We start from the raw sequence: 18,884 nt of genomic DNA, 5'->3' as shown, positions 1-18,884 counted from the left end.
ATAGTGGCAATAAATCCTTTTTGCAAACCAGAATGGACAATCCTTGTGGTGCATTGGTTGGACCATCACATCCAGATATATCCTCTGCCTTGCTCAAGACATCTAGATGTGAGCATTGACTTAGCTTCAAGCAGCCCTTCTTGATGTTGTCTTCATGCACACCTCTCCATATGGATTTTACCACATCCCTATTGACAAGTAGATTGACCTCTTTCCATTGTATGCAAAGGGGATTAGCCCACTCCGAAGTTTGAGTTGCAATATGAGCTGTGTCATTTACTCCTAGGCCTTGGACCATTGCAAGTAGATGCTCATATGCACGACGAGAGCTCTTTCATGGCTATCTGCCATCACTATTGATTACAATCTAGATTTTGTACTTATCAAAAATTAAAGAAATTGGAATACTTAACCATCAAAAAGAAGAAAGTTGTTGCCTTCTTGTTTGGCCACCACTATTGCCAATGTGGCTGGATACGGTACGATCTCCTTGAGATCTCCCAATGCACCTCCATCAAAATATGAAAAAACTAGGAGCCATGGGTACTTCCAAGTATGAGCAATGGGTCTCACAATACCCAGATGCATGATATCAAAACTGCTTTCCTAGCCAAATGATTTGAATTGAGAGCAAGGTTGGCCCTTAAAGACCTTGCAATCAATATGAAGTCTGGCAAGAAGGATATGCCATCTATGCGGCATGTAGACATAGTGCCATATGACCTAGAGCCTAGCTTCTTGATAATATGTATAGACTCATTAGATATCCTCAATGTAATGAAGTAACTTGAGTTGAGCACACTTCTTTGCATTGGAGTCTGAGAGGCATCATCTACATGGGCAGATGTGGGAACTACAGAGGAGGCCCCTTCATTTGCCTTCACCTATTTAATTTTCATTTTCTTAGAAAACACAAACTGGCTATATCAATAAACTTAGCCTGTTTGGAATTTTCTTTCTCAGATAACCAAAGATGGCATGTTAATATCTGTAAGACAGTCTTCTTTCAAGTCTGTTGCACACTTGACTATATTACCAATGAGACTAATGATGAGGTTTTTGATGGAGGGGGCATCTGCTTGAGGGTATTTCTCTATAGTAGAGCTAACCATCTTGTCTATCAATTGATTCTTCTTTGCCTCATTACCAGTAAACTTTTGGATGTCTTCCAAAGCTAAGGCCGAGACAACAGATTCCATAACTATACACATGCGTGTCCAAATTCCTTACTTAGTGACATTGTGTGCTTGCAATTGTTAGTATGAAAAAAACTATCAGAACCCCCTATTTCAAAACCCTACAATCTAAAAAAACTTACTTCAGGATGCTATGGATTACAGTTGTCTTTTGAAACATAAAAAATAATTAGACATAAGCACATGTCTATGCATTTTCAACAATAGATAGTTGAATAGCATAGCCTCCTATCAAAGTCTAAGCACAATTACATGCTATCAAACAAGGAATGCACCTTTTGTATGATCAACAATAGCTAGTCGAGTAATACAACCGTCTATTGAAGACCATACAAAAAGACGTACCATAATGCAAGACATAAACTACATGTTTGTTCAATAGTAGGGAGTTGAGTAGTACAACCCCCTACCAAAGCTCAAACATGAAGCCATGCATAAAACAAAAAACATTTTGAGGTATCTTTTTAAAAATTTAGAAGAGTTTCGACTTGGTTTGGCAACAAAACCTAGTTGAGCAGTACAACCATGTTTTGAGTCCTTCCTAATAGAAAAACTTATCACAAAGTTTCACCCATTCTCTCTCAACAACACCTAATCAAATAATACAACCGTGTGTTGAAGATAGATGATGGTTAACACTATCAAACGGTTAGGAATTTAGGATAACACAATAACATCTAGTCGAGTAATACGACCACATGTCGAGGCGCACCCTAAACCCTAAGAAGAAAAACAAGGATTTTACACAACAATATCTAGTCGAGTAATACGACCGTATATTGAGGTGTACCCTAAGAAGAAAACAAGGATTACACAACAACATCTAGTTGAATAATACGACCGCATGTCAAACTTCTTATGGCCAACCTTGTTGAGGTAGTTGAGTTGCCAGCTTTTTGGGTAGTAAAAAATGGGGGCGTAAAATACAGCACCACCAAGGATTGATCACATTCTAGTTAGGATGGGGGTCCCTTGGTACTAGTCCCCTCACCATGGTTGATGGTAGTGGGCATCGAGTTTCCAGATAGCTCGACTATTTTTTGATTTTCTTAGAGAGTGGGCAAGAAAGGATCACACCTAGTTTTAAGGTTGGAGGTCCCTTGGAATAAAGCATTGTAAATATACTTTCAAGTATACATTTTAAATTTCTAGATATATGCATTCTTTAATACAATGCTTTTCTCTATCTGCCACTTGTTTGAAGGACTGTTTTAACAAACGATGTAATGAAAATAACCTAAAGGAACATTGTGTTTTAAATGTATAAACAATGTGGTAGTAATTAGAAAACCCATGACCGGGTGCATGCGAGGTGGAAAGTGGGAGCTTGGCTGCCTTGACGACACCTTTCTAATGGATGGGTGGACTTGATTGGTCGGATAGCTTTCCAATGATCTTAACATAAGAGGATTAGCTTAAGATTCTCACCTTAGGGGATAATATAATTCATTGAGCCTTGGGGAACTGGGAATTGTACCCTAAACCAAGGGTGTTCCAAGATGGGAACAACATCGGCAAACAAGAAAGAAGAAAAGATCTATGCAGAGATGGGAGCGGAGAAGCAGCAAAGTCGGCAGTTAATTTTTAATTTCCCGCCAAAATATTTTTAGAAAACCCGCCAATGTAATAATTATTTCCCGCACAGATTGTAATACCTTTTTGACCGCCAATGTAATAAATGGGACTGCGTGCCTCCAAGTTGTAATGTCAAGAGCTCACTAGTTCTTAGAATTTTTAAACAGCCTAGAGTATATAAGTGAAAACTTATGTTTTTTAGAGGATCCCCAAACTTATCACAGAAACTAGTGGAGCTCTACAAAGAGAAGAGAAGCTTCTTGCGGCACTCCCTATGAGCATGTAATCTCTCCTTTCTCTATTCTAATGCAAAGAAATGGTTTTGCTCGTTCTATTGTGTTGATTTCAAATGTCTAATCATTGATTTTGAGTGAGATTTGAGTAGACATTGTGTGTGTGTGTTTAGGTTAAAGAGAGTGTGTGTGCTTGATTAATCTGTGATTAGCATTTGTTTGATGTTGGATAATGCTTCAATGGTGTAGTCTTATTACACTCTAGGCATTGGTAGCTCTGATTTCACGTATGCAAGAGAGAAAGCATTTCTCTCTAGTGTGTGTATATATGAAGCTTTCCATTGGAATGCTTGTCGTCATTAGGTGAATACACTAGTCAATACACTCCCTCTCCTTGTGTGCACACTAATTACATCAATAGAAAGGATTTGTCCAATTGCAAGAATAGGTGTGTGTGTGTGTGTGTGTGTGTGTGTGTGTGTGTGTGTGTGTGTGTGTGTGTGTGTGTGTGTGTGTGCGATTAGCATAGTTCTCTTCATGATCCAAGTGCATACCGTGAGCTTGACACACTCACGTAGCCTCCGTGCACTAGTCGGGTCACTTCTCTCGCATTGACATATTTATGTTAGTGTGTGTGAGCTCTGCTATAGACGTCCATTGCAACAGATCGCTAACATTAGCACCGTTGCTAGGGAAGTAGTTCCTAGATTAGAGCATTCACTTAGGGTATTCTATTAGCGTGATAGGTGAGGGTATCACCATTATCATTTAGAGTAGTAGAGAGATTAGAACGGGGATTCCAAGGTTCTCGAGGGTAGCTAGGAGGTTGGGAACTACCTAGGATCGTCTTTTAGGTTTAGAGGTGTGAGTTGGATGATGGTTTGAGTGTGGGATATTCATATCCATTCTACTTGATACTATTGCATTGCATTTAGGATTAGGACCTTGTGTGAGCTCTTTGGAGCAATTTTTCTGTTATTTACTTTTGTGCGTTTTTTATTGTTTTAGAGTTTTTGGTAGGAATTTAGTTGTTTTTTCATTAGGATAGATGTATATTATTGCTTGTTAGGAGTAGGGTAAGTAGAAAGTGCTTGTCTAATCGTCGAAAAACCATTTATATGCAAATTGCCAAAAAACCTATTTTCATGCCATATGATGTTTGCATGCATTTGAGTACTCCATACTTGTGAGAATTTGGTGATTTATGCATATTTGGAACCTAGAGACCAAGGGAAACCCAGGGGTATCATCAAAAGTACAGTAGGTGCATTTTCAGACCAGACATCCAGAAACGCGTTTCTAGATCAGGTGCTTAGAAATTGACCAAACTTGCATCAAGCCTAGCTGACATATCAAGGGTACCATAGCAATTTCAGCATAATTTTCCTTTGATTTTAAGGCCCAAAACTGCATAAAATGTGAAAAAATGACAAACTTGGAACTAGGGTGAAAATCTTCATTTACATGGGTAAAGATTGTGATTTTGTATCAAAATTGGCATATTAGAGTAGCTGTGACTAAGCCCCACTCTATCCTTGTGCCACTTTTGCCAAAAATTATCAGTCATCCAAAAACGCGTTTCTAGAGAAGTAGGCCCAAATGAAGTGAAAAGTGACATTCAACATCATACACCTCATTTATAGTGTATATATAGCTCAACTTTCAAGTTTGATTTCAAAATTGACAAATTCATCACATAGGTCTAGTTCAATTCTGTGACAAAATTGCTAAGTTTGGCTTATAGATCACTGACAAAGTCATCCAAATTATAGAAAAAGTATAGATATAGTATGTATACATCATAAAAAATCATTTGCCACCCAAAAAGTGTCAAAAAGTGACAGTCATCTAGAAACGCGTTTCTGGAGAAAACCACCTTCTGCTTATGAAATTGTAAAAGTGAGTTGGCACATGTCATTTTTATAATGTATATAGCCTAACTACCAAGTTTCATGTCATTTGGACAAATCTAGGTCGTAGCAATAGTACAAGTCTGCAATAGATACAGAGTGTTTTGGGTATAAACAAGCTGGCATGACCACCTCCAAATCATGCTGGAATTTTACTAATGGTGTCTAGGCATCATATGTAAGCTTCCTATCACATTAGATGTGAAAAAACTCACAGTCATCTAGAAACGCGTTTCTAGAGAAAGTGCCCCTACAAAGGTTAGAATCAGGCACAGTGACTTAAGTGAGGTTAGGAAGGGTAGCTTTGAGCTCAAAAGTGAAGTCAATTGCTAAATTTGGTCTAAGTGAGCAAAAATTGAAAACTTTAGGGCTCCTTTGGCAGGAATTTGAAAGTGAGAACAAGCACTAAGAGCATTGGAGTTGTCGGCTTCAATCTAATTAGTTAGGTGATCACTCTCTAAGATTCATTTGCATTTGATATTTAGCTAAAGCTCTATGCATTTTAGGTCGGGAACATACTATAGATCAGGCAATCAAAGCATGGTAGACGGAAGAAGTCGGGCATCCACACAAGAAAGCATCACTAGGACTCAAGAAGTCGGGCATCCACACAAGAAAGCATCACTAGGACTCAAAGCCAGGGCACCCATCTCGTCGAGGAATCTTTCCTTGATTATTTGTTTGAGTCTAGCATGGATACCAACTCTTCTTTCTGCTCCCCATCTCACGGAGTAGATCTTGAATACGACGGAAGGCTAAGATATCATGCGGAAAATACTTACGGTGCAAAGATCTACAAGGATTTCCTTGGTAGATATGCGGTCAATATCGAGGATCATTTCTTGGACTTTGATCTTGCACCATGGGTAAATTTCCAAGTGGATAGATACATGGGAAGAGATGCAGACATGTATCTCATAGTCGAAAACCCTGAAATAGTTGATAACTTGGGTAATATAGTGCCAGAAGGGTTTGCGGTAGTAGAAGAGCATTCGTCGATGCCAGGCCAACCAGGTTTTGTATTGGTAAACTCAATTGGGACTCGACGAGCTCTAATCGACGATACCACTAAAGCCTTGTACAGACGAGAAGATACGGGCTCGGATTTCTACTATATTCATGATTCCCCACCAAGATATAGCCTCTCGGAAGATAATAACTTGTATGTCTTCATGAACACATTGACCAATGAGCCAGTGCCGATTTTGTTCCTTGACAAATATGGCTTAGAATGGAAGTTAATGTTGGAGAGTGAAGTGAGAGGGATCACTGCACAAGGGGTTCCGATTATAAGGCCACAAATGGCAACTAGCTTGGCTGAATGGGGATTGAAGTACCAGTCACCAATACACTTCCAAACATCAGTCGCCAATACAATTCCAAACATAATGGGTGACACGGTAAAACTAAAATGCAAACCAGTGCCTCTCAACAAGGTAGTAGACTATTGTGAAGGAGAGGACGGCAACACCACGATTCCTGTAAAATTCAACGGGCAATGCACGCTAGCTATCCTAGATAGTGGAGCAGGTGTGGTCATCGCCACAAAAAAGATATGGGAATCCTGGGAAAAACCAGCAATTAGTAGACGGATACATTGAAAGACCCATAGGACTACTTGAAAAAGTGGTTGTCATGTCATGCGGTGTAGAATATGAGCACACATTTGCAATCGTAGATTTTGGAAAGGATCCAAACTATGATATCATCCTTGGACGTCCATTCATGAGACAGCTCAAGATAATTCAGGATTGAGGATTCTACTATATCTACCTTCACCACAACAAGAGGCCATTATACGCATAAATCTATCGGATCACTCCTATAGAGATGTGGCGAGAACCCTGTGGAAGATTTTGAATCTGCTATTAGCTTCAAACAAGTCGACGAGACCATCCTGGGTATTTTCAAATTCAAACATTTGGATGTGCGGGGCTTTCGATGGAGAGGAATTGGAAAAAGAATATCCTTTTGAGGACAAAGCCTATGTACCAGAGCCATTTCCAAATGAAAAATTTGAACCAGACGCATGGAGGGACGTGTTAGCAACAGTGGATGTGTGAGTAAAGGAGAAAACCCCTATAGTCTTTTGTGAGATGAAGAGGGTTACGACATCATCCCTATCCACATATGATAACTGCCCTGCGTGAGACGATGAAAGATGAGGACAATGAAGAAGATTGCAGTGGAAAAAAGCAAGCCGAGAAAGTCATTTGTGACTTTAATAAGCTGCAAATCCGTGACGAGGTCTCAATAAATGATCGAAGTTTTGAAGAAACAAAAGAGGACAAAGATAAGGAGAGTGCAGTAAAAGAAGATGATCCTGAGGGTCAACAATTCAACGACGCATCAGACAAAAGATTCATCTAGTGAACCCAAACTTGAAAAGAAATCCAAAAAGAAACAAAACATAGACCAAATTAGAGCAAAAAACAAAGTTCAATGAGTGCAAATGACAGCTCAAGGAAGTATGGACCACAGAGATGGAAAGTGAAGAGACTGATAGGGATGCTAGCAGTGTACCATCACGTTTCAAAAAGTAAACTGTACAAGATCAAAAAATAGTGGTTCAGCAACCCATCAGAACTGCACAGAAACCTGGGGAATCGTACGATGGCCCGGAGGATGCAAAGAAGATCAATCTAGCTAACAAAGAACAAGAGCCTAAACCAGCATATATAGCCACTGATCTAGATCCCGAAGAAGAGGAACTATTGATCAACACATTGAAGGAATACAAGGATGTATTTGCCTGGTCTTATAAAGATTTGAAGGGTGTGGATCCGCAAATTTGCCAACACACCATTCCGATGAAAGAAGATGCGAAGCCAAGCAGACAACGTCCGTATACCTATAATGATACATTTGCCAAAAAGATCAAGGAGGAGATAGACAAGCTCTTGGAAGCAGAGTTTATCTATGAGATAGAACACACAGACTGGGTGTCACCCACTGTGGTAGTCCCCAAGAAAAATGGTAAGTTGAGAGTGTACATCAATCTCAAAAAGGTAAACGCTACGACCATTTGCGATAACTATCCCCTACCAATCACAGACCATGTGATAGAAAGGGTGGCAGAAAAAGCGGCTTACAGTTTTTTGGACGGCTTTTCTAGCTACAATCACGTCTCAATTGATCCCAAGGATCAACATAAGACAACTATTGCAATGGAATGGGGCATATTTGCCTATTGAGTCATGCCTTTTGGTTTGACCAATGCGCCAGCCATGTTCCAAAGACTAATGAGTCACGCATTCAGAGAATACCTACGAGATTTCTTGGAGGTATATATGGATGATCTGTGCATTCATTCCAACAAATGAGGCCAGCATATAGCACACATAAAGCTGATCTTTGAGAAGTGTAGGTTGTATAGGATCTGCCTAAACCTTGAAAAATGCGTATTCATGGTCAGACAAGGCAAAATATTGGGGCACATAGTGTCCAAAAACTAGATTAGCACAGACTTTGAAAAGATCAAGGTCATTATTGAGCTACCGAGGCCAAAAATGCAAAACAAGTACAGGGCTTCATGGGACACTATGGATATTATTGTAAGTTTATCTACATGTATGCGGTGATAGCGCGACCCTTGTATGGTTTAATCACTGTGTTTATATGGACGGAGGAATGTGAGGAATCTTTCAACATATTGAAGGATCGCCTAACCTCTGCACCTATCCTCAAGTCTCTGGACTAGAGTGTGGTATTCCATGTGCACATTGATGCTTCAAATTTTGCGATAGGAGCCATTTTAGCTCAACCTGGTGAGAAAAAATATGGACTTTCCAATCTCCTATGCTTATTGACAGTTGAATAATGCGGAGAAAAATTATACTACCACCAAGCATGAAGGACTTGGCATGATCTATGCTGTCAAGAAATTCTGCCATTATTTGTTGGCTAATCAATTTGTTTTCTTTACTAATCACCAAGCACTTTTATACTTGGTAAATAAACCCTACAGTACGGGATGTATAGTAAGATGGTTCATCCTCTTACTTTAGATTGACTTCACGGTTGTGATAAAGAAAGGCACCACTCATCAACGCACAGACCATTTGTCTCGCTTAGTGACACGAGAGCCTTGAAAAGGGGTAGACGATGATTTACCGGATGCATATCTGTTGAACATCGAAATGATCCCTAAATGGAGCGAACAATATGTACCATTGATGACGATTGGTCAATTAGAAGTTCCATTACCAATCACAGACAGACGAGGTATGGTTCAAGGATTGGCATCCTTAACCATGCTTGCCAGAAGATTGTATCATCTTGGGCTAGATGGGGTTCTATGCTTATGTATTGAACCATATGAGAAACCTCATTATTTGCACTAACAACACATCACGGTAGGGGGAATACACATGGCGGGTAATCAGACAATGAAAAGAGTACTATGGGCAGGAGTCTGGTGGCCAACACTAAGGACTAAAATCTATAGTTATGTGAGAAATTGCCCAGACTGTCAAAAGAGACCTCCCTATCCACACGCAACGCTGTTTCAAGTTTCAATAGCCCCAAAATGGAGTCAGTACATTATCAAGTATCTCACAAAGCGCTTATTGCCAGAAAACATAAGCAAAGCTTGACAAAAAGCCATTGAACATGAAGCAAATGACTATGAATTGATTGCAAATCAACTCTATAAGAGAGGTAAGGACAAACAACTACGGTTGTGTGTCACACAGGCTGAATACATACGAGTGCTTGATCAAGCTCATGCAGGATTATCAGGAGGACATTTCTCGGCAGACACGATAGCAAAAGCCATAATGACTGCTAGATTATGGTGGCCTACTCTGTTTCAAGATGCTAAGGAGTTTCTCAAGAGATGTAGGATTGTCAGCGCAGAAAGGTGCCTATTCGTAGAGATAACATGCCATTATGTACTATGATGGGAGCCAGAGCTTTTGCAAAATGGGGCATAGATTTTGTTGGGCCTATAAACCCACCAGCGCATCGCACGAGTGCACAATATATTATTGTTGCCACTGATTATTTGACCAAATAGGTAGAAGCAAAAGCCACGCCTAAGAATGACGCAAGGACGACAGATTGTTTTCTCTATGAGAAAAACTTCACTAGATACGGCTTACCCATAGAAATTGTAAGTGATAGGGGTACACACTTCTTGAACGATGTAATCCACTATCTTCTCGATGAGTTTATGGTGGTACACAAGAAATCAGCCCCTTATCACCCACAAGCCAACGGATAAGCCGAGAGCACAAACAAGATTCTATGCATGGTGCTCACCAAAATTGTTGGGAATTCACGAACGGATTCAGAGCTTAAGCTAAATTCGGCTCTATGGGCATATCGTGTGGCTTTCAAAACAGCTATAGGTACTACCCCATACAACCTAGTGTTTGGATTAGATACAATATTACCAATGTAATTTCTTATTCCTACACTAAGGGTTGCCCAAGAATTGGGCTAGACAAGCCGCGAGCTCTCCAATCGCATAACGGAGCTAGAACAACTAGATGAATTCAGGTTATGCTCTATTGCGGCCATGTATGCACACAAAAGGCGACTAAAGAAATTCCACGATGTACATATTATCAACAAGGAATTTTAAAAAGGAGATTTAGTCCTCGCATACACGCTCAAACAACATACGTCTAAGTTAAAAAAGAGAGGAATGGGACCATTTATTATCCATGAGTTGTCCGCAAGTGGAGCAGTACACCTAGCAACACTGGCGAATTGGATAAGTGACTGATTGAAAAAATTCCACAAACCTCTTAGACTTGAGCTTTTGGTTAGGCTTCAGGCAGCCAAAACACGCAAGCAAAGACTAGAAGAAACAAAGAGAGAGGCTCAGGCCGAAGCTAAGGCAAGAGCTCTAAAGATATGACAAAGACAATTCCAAGTATTAACGGATTTAAAGTCTTCAAAAAAGATTAAAATCTATCAACTAATGGGCTGTGATGGTGAAGACTTTCAAGTCACACCACAGGTCATAGTCTATGTGGGTCAAGAATGACTATTGACATATGCTTTAGTTGACTCAGAGGCAGATTTGAACACCTTAAGCTACGACACTTGGCAGTCTCTTGAAAACAAACCAGCACTTGAGACCACAAACATAACATTGACTACATACATGGACGGCAAAAAGGGCAGCATTGGTTACTTTAATATTGATATTTTCATTGATAAAACTAACTTGTGCCATAGATTCTATGTCATGAAGCTAAGAAAAATGAACACACCAGTGATTCTGGGAACACTATGGCAAAGGAAGTACAATGCACGCCACAATTGGAAGAAAGACGGAGTAGAATTTGAGATTGATGGAGCTCTCAGATTTGAATAATTCATCTCTAGTGACCATTATACACATTAGGGGAAGGATGGAGTCTAAAGGGGCCACTTTATTTGGATGTTTAAGACATTGACCCTTTTGGATTTAGAAACTAATCCAAGATTCTTTTCTAAAGTAGAATAGGTAAAAACGGCTATATTATTTGAATTCAAAATTTCCTTCCAAAATTGAATTTGAAATCTAGCAAGAAAAATCATATCATGTAACATATCTATGGAAAGGTCTCGAGAAGTAGATTCCAGATCTATAATCTCTGCAAAATTTTGAGCTTGCATGTAGAAGTTATGGAGGTCCAAAAATTGAGAAACTTTCCCCCCTTCTTTTTAGGGAGAAAAAGTACACAAGGAATCTTTTCAAGAATCTTTTCACCCCTCTTATAAACCCAACATTCTTGTGCACATGGCACCTACCTATTTGCCTATTTCTTAATCACCTCAATTAGCCCATGGCAAATAAAGTGGCCCCTTTAGACCCCATCCTTCTTCTAATGGATGAATCAGATACTGAAGAAATGGATATAATGCCAGCACAAGTAGAATTGACAGAAGAAGGACATACAATCTCAACAACACCATCCTTACCCTCCAATTACGACGCCAATAACCATGCCAACCGAGTTAACAAAATAGGTAGAAGAAAGCAATAACATGAGCCATGAAAAAATAGAAGAAATTTGGATTCCAAAAGCGCTTGTCAAGGCTCAACAAGAAACCAAATCTTTGTGGATATCACAAACATGAGAAGTATCCAGAACAGTGGCCAGGCTATTTGGATTCCACGCAAACTCAAAACACGCAACAAGGACTCAAGCAAATATGGATCCCAAAATGGTTAGCCCCTATGCAAACAACCACACCAAATGCAGAAACGACAACCAGACAACAAAGAAAGGCGGCACACAAGAAGAAAGCTGATAAAATCCTACGTATAAGACACTGGGTAAAGAAAGATATCCTGCAGGCACAAGGATACTATACTGGAAATACACATATATGGCTACCTACGCAGCCGATAACTGAAGAAGTAGTTACCTTGCAAGCCAGGCAAAACAAGCAAACCAAGGTCAAGAACATTCGACATGAATGGCATCCAAAACACGCCATTCAACAGAGCAAAACTGACAAACAAAGCAATATGGCACACAAAGAAGTATGGCAACTGAAACAAACAACCACAATAACAATCAAAGGAGCCAAATCGCCAACTACAGGATGATCTACAACAATCAAACCCACTACGAAGGCCACATGGCAAGAAAAAGGAAAATGGATCCCCCGCTCTAATTTGCTATCCACACGGGCATCCATTGATCAAACCCCAATAGAAGAAATTCAGCTACCAAATGGCGATGGACCGATACCTATGACAATCGAAATGACAATCAAAGGACAAGCACGCCAATTGGCATATATCTTTGGATTTAACAGGTATGCTATCATGAGAAATATCAAGAATAAGCTCGCCAAGGATACCTCACCACACAGAAGCCCTTAGTTTGCATTCGAACTAAGTCACGTCTCTCACACAACATACGATTTCCACATGCATTGACTGTGTACATATTCATAGGGCCACATTACAAGGCCACGCATTAGACACTGTTACCACCACCCATGCACTTGCATGCCTTGACGATAAGTCAAGATGACTTAGAACAGGAGGGGGGGAGGTATGCCAGTCATGCATACACTTAATAGTGGATATACGAGGCCATACTTACACACCACAGAGAATTGGGACCATGCTAAATGAGCCCTAGGTGTGTGTTAGCATAAAAAGTGAAAAAAGAGCCACCTATTGCTAGTTCGTAATCCTAAACTTAAGATTTTGGCCCAAATTGGATCAATACGATCACCAAAACTTAAGTCCGTCAATCATTTTGCTTAGATTTCATGATTATTATGATTGCGGGACTTTATGGGATTTTTTCGGGTAAGTGTTGGATATTTTCTGCTAATTTTGATAATTTTTGGCTATTTTTCGACCGAAAAATTGTTGCGGTTGAAAACACCTGATCTACATCACAAGATGATGCAACAAGGAAAGTTTGGCAAAATTCTGAACATGTCAAAAATTTCACTAATCCGCCCCACGGCTACAAACAGTAAAACTGGGCGTATACGTGCCTCGAAGCTTTAAATAACAAACCTTTCGAGCCAAATAAACACTACACTATCTAGAAGAGACAATGGGACTAAATTTGCATATATGATTTTCAGGCACAAGGCGAGTATATACACTTAGAAGCCTAGGTAGACGTCATTTGCGATTTGTGTGTGTAAGAGAGAGCTAGAGAGACTTTTTGGCGACCTGCCTTCCACGACTCCCTACGACCTCTATACTACACGGTTTGGCATGCAATGAGAGGTAAGCCTTCAGTACTATAAATATAACATATGTATATACACAAATCACCAAAAACACGGCACATGGGCGGGTAGTCAGTAAAAACATGCACGGGCACCACACCACTGCACAGAACCTACTACATGGGTAACCAAAATTGATCCAAATCATGCCAAAATCATACAGGGGGTAGATTAAAGCATGCCCTACACATTGGGACCAATTCCATGTCATTTGGGACACCTAATCTAGAAATGCGTTTCTGGATGAGTTATCCATTTTTGGTCAAAATCACCTCCTATGCCTTGTATACATCATACCTATGCCTCTAAGTCAAAAACATAAAATTCATGCCATGAAAATGAGGTCAAAACACTCAAATCTGGCAAATGGCCACAAACACCAAAATTGACCCTAACCTATTCAAAACTGATCCAAATCATGCACAAGTCACATATTTGGCATCCCCTAGTCATGCCTTACACACCCATATCATTGCATGTCAGTTTGGGAGAAGTGATCTAGAAATGTGTTTTTGGAGAAATGTCAGTTTTGGGGCACCTGGGGCCATGGGCGGTACATACATGTCATCTATGCTCTATCCCAAGCCCAACCATCAAGTTTCATCAAGTTTCATCAACAACTTACTCATACAAGAGCCAAGTCAAAAAAATTCAGAGTGCCGGGGCACAAATCTAGCCATTAGGGGGTCTTCATGACACTAGAATTATTATGTAATGGCATATTTTGTATGCTAAAGACACAAGGGACCCATCCATGAAGGAAAATCTGGAAAAACAAGCAGTCATCCAGAAATATGTTTCTAGATGAAGTGTGTAATCATTAGGGGAAGGATGGGCTTTTGCAGGGCCCTTTATCTTGGCAAGGTCATTAAGGGGTACTTAAGGAAAATCTGAAAAAACAAGCAGTCATCCAGAAATATGTTTCTAGATGAAGTGTGTAATCATTAGGGGAAGGATGGGCTTTTGCAGGGCCCTTTATCTTGGCAAGGTCATTAAGGGGTACTTAAGGAATTGACAAATGGCTATGTGCCATGTGTACAAAAATGTTGGGTTTGTAAGAGGGGGGACTTGGAGTACTTTTTCCTCCCAAAAAGGTGGGGGGTGATTTTTTCAATTTTCAAATCACCTTTTTCCTCCCAAAAAGGTGGGGGGTGATTTTTTCAATTTTCAAATCACCACAACTTTCATATACATGCTCAAAATTTTGCAGAGAAAGTAGATTTAGACTCTACATATCAAGAACTTTCCATAGATATGTCACATGATATAGTTTTTCCAAACCGATTTTAAGTTTGAATTTTGTTTGAATTTTGAATTCAAAAATATAGCCGTTATACCACCGCTTTAAGCTAGTAGTCAAGGCTAGATTAAGCCTTGCATCTAATCATGTTGACTGCCAAGATAAAGGGCCCTTCAAAAGCCCACCCTTCCCTTAATGTTTGGGTCTGGGTCATCACCATTAGATACATCTATGCAAGGGCAATACAGCCATGTGTTTAGAGTCAAAATCCATCAGGGGAATGATCACTTACAAGTCAAAAACAGTGTCGGAAACAGTCTGATTGGCATATATACACTGTGCACCAGTCGAAAATGTTATGTAATGACATATTTGCACTCTACAAACAGCAGGCAACACACCCATGTCAAAAAAGTGCAAAAAACACCACCTCATCCAGAAATGCATTTCTGGATGACTATGTCAAATTTGGTCAAAAATGCCACCTGTGCAAAGTACATGTCACCAGGAACCCATAGGTGTCTTCACATAAAAAATAGGACAAGGGATGTGTCACAAACAGGCCACAACAAGGTCATGCACTTGCAGGGCACACAGGTTAACCACCCATAATCCGCGACAAATGCCCACTAACACTGACAAACTAACAACTAATAACAGGTCTACAAGAAAGTATGGCTAAGAAGATTCGCAAAATCTAATCTTCTAACCATTTGTTTGATGATTATGGCCACAGGAAGCATGAGGACCGACTCTCCTTCTCCAAAGAAAGGCAAGAAGCTTGCTGCTACAAAGAAGGTTGACATGCCTACAGATGTTGAGCCATTCAAACCAGAGAATATAAGGGTGATGGATACCAGCTACATAGATCCAGACGCCCTCAAGGAATGCGACACTTGCATCTTTAAAGGGCATTTTTTTGACAATGCCACCAGGAAAGTGGGAGTGGTCCTTCCTCCACACAGTTTCTTCAAGATACAACAGCTGCTAAGATGCCAAGAAGTCCTCCAAAAGTCAGGGCTGGACGGCTACTTCATTCTACCACATGTGGTGTAGATGTGAAGAGAGCTTACGAGCTCATGACGACGATAGAAGATGATGGCATCGCGACACTCACTGATAAGAATGGAGATGAAGTCAAGGTAAAGATCTCCGAGGAATTAATCAGCAAGGCCCTAAAGCTTCCTCACCCAAGCAAAGCATTTCATGTACCCTTCCAATTGTCAGAGAGTGATAGAAAGGCCACATTTATGAATATCCAAGGCCAAGCAATGACATTCAAAGACCTCATGTTCAAGGAGCTGAATTTGCCATTGAGACTGTACTCACAGCATTTTGCTCTAGGCAAGCCACAAAAGTATACACACCCACAAAAGAGGGTGGCAAATTTCATGAGGAAAGCTGTCCGCTATAACACAAAGCAGAAGGGGGACTACACGAATATCATTTTGACGGAGCTGATCAATCATAAGAAGTCCAAGGGACTGCAAACAAGCCCGCACCTAGGAGCAGGGCTAATACTTACAAGGATAGCCTACCAGGCGATAGGAATGATTGATGAACTCCCACCCCCTCTGTCAATGGAAGAAGCCAAAGAAGGAGCAGGCCCAGCATCACCGAAGCCCACAAGCATCCTCATCCCTCCTTGGGAAAAAAGAGCAAGAAAACTTTACAAAGGAGGACCTCCAGTAGCTAAAGGTAAAGAAAAGACTACAGAGGGCACCAGTGTATCTGAAGAGCCCAGCATTTCCCCACACTCAGAGCAATACTGCAGGATGGAGGAAAATTTGTACAAGGCAATGAAGAAGGAACAACAATGCAAAGATCGCACAGGAAAAATAGCTCCAATAAAAGAGAAAAGAAAAGAGCCAGTTGAAAATCTAGAAATAAAAACAAAGTTCAAACTAAATCCATAGCAGAAGGCTCGAGAAGCACGGCTCAAAGAGCTAAGAGAAAAGACTGCTTTGGGAAAAAACGTCGTTGAAGAACTGTTAAAGAAAGGGACCAAGAGGGCGAAAACCATAGCACAACGTCTACCTTTTCCCCATGAAGAAGGCAATGACGAAGAAGATGAACCAAAGGAGGAGCTGGACAGGAGACCTCCCAAGAAGAGGATAAACATTGATAGAAGCAAAGGAGGGTGCAAACACCTCTACCACAACCATTCCTCTCCAAACCCCTGAATCCATACCAACCACCACCACCCTTCCGACCATTGAACCTGAACCCATCACCTTGCCCACAACCACACCCATGAATGAATAACCATCCATCCCACCCACAAGCACAAACCCCGAGTTCACTTCTCCGACTAGCTCGGAACAAATCCGGCAAGCGGATGAGTAAATTCGCACTCCACCGTCATCTCCATCACAACCACCATCTTCTCCCTTACCACCATCATCACCACTTCCACCTCAATTCCCCTTTGTACCTCCCACCTCATCAACCCCTCAAGACTGTGCCTAATGGAGATAGAAACGGAAGGCCAGGGCATTGCAAAAGGAGTCCAATAAGCAGAAAAAGAATCTAAAAGCCAGGAAAAGGGCCAAACTGAGGAAGCTACCACCATAGAAGCGGCTGCTACATCACAAGAACCATCCAGCCAAACAATGCCAGCTCCTACGATGGTACCTCCAGAACCAACTACGGAAGGAATTCTGCAGGGAATTCCACCAGTCGATGCTGAAAAACAAGCAGGAAAAGAGGCTGAGACACAGCCTACTGAAGTCATTAAAGAAAAAGAGAGGAAAGTACAACAGGAACCAAGACAAGGGGAGCCCATAATGAAAATTTTGGTCCTCTGATGGATAGCTAAAGGGCCCCGGGCACCCATAATAACCAAACCAACAAGGCTGGGAATAATCCTAACAATGAAGACTGGCATTGAAGAAGTAGCTCAAACTTTGGAATCAATAGTAGCTACTATGCTCCCCGAAGGGGCTGGTGGCCCAAGTAATATAGACCAAGGAGAGGAAGAGATAGAAGAAGAAGAGGACAATGCTACATTCCATCTCACCTGGTGATACGAAAAGACAAGCAAACTTGCCACCAGCAGAAGGCCATTGAACTAGAAAATTCAAATGCAAACATCTTGCTGCTGGAAGAGATCATAGGAAAGAAAAATGAAAAGGTCGGGCAGCTGCAAGAAGAGGTAGCCGTGAAAGCTAGCCTGGTGGACACAGAACAAGAACGTGTGGTGAACTTCAGTGAAAGATTAAATCTTTTGACCCAGCGTGCCATCAAGGCTGAGCAAGAGCTACGCATAAAGGACCAAGAAGCCCATCAAATGAGGATAGCACTAAAAGCAGCAAATGAAAGAAGAGCACAATCAGAGAACATGCTGAATCAGCTGCTACAAGACCCAGTACTGGTCGCGCCAGCAGCCTTATCAGCTGATGAAGCTCTGAAGAAAGAAAATGAGAACTTAGCAGGCCAAGTGAAAGCAAAAGAGCTCCAAGTTGATCTCCTCACGTAGATGTTTTTGACAAAGAAGCAGGAGCTGGTCACACAAGTAAAGCAGTTACAAGCACAGCTGGAAGAACCAAAGAGGGAAGCGACAGCCAAAGCTGATATACCTGCCATTCCTCTCCCTGAATTGCCATCCATAACAAAGTCTTTCAACCTGGATGTGCCAATTGATACTACTATGGATGAAGAGGATACGCAAGAACCCTCCCAGACCTCTCTGGAAAGCACAAGCATGGCATATTTGCAAGCAGAAATCAAACTACGCAACTACATCGCCTAATGCTTAGAGCCTCTGCAGAAGGACTGCATGGAGTGGGAACGCAAGGTAATACATTGTGCCAATTTATGCTTCAAGGCACCAGGGGATGCGACAAAGGAGTGGAATCAGTCCACTCTCCCCTACGCTCTAATGAAACATGAGGTGCAGAAGACAAGAGAAAGGCTAACACCTCTTTGCTCAGATGAAGAAATAGGAGGTTATGAACCAGTCTCCCTAGAACAATGGCAATCAAAGACAAACATGCAAAATCAGCCCGAGTGGAGACTGAGATGG

The sequence above is a fragment of the Cibotium barometz genome, chromosome 27 (assembly GCF_041138505.1).
Source record: "Cibotium barometz isolate CiBa-2024 chromosome 27, ASM4113850v1, whole genome shotgun sequence".
NCBI lineage: Eukaryota > Viridiplantae > Streptophyta > Polypodiopsida > Cyatheales > Cibotiaceae > Cibotium > Cibotium barometz.
This window is presented reverse-complemented; position numbering follows the sequence as displayed.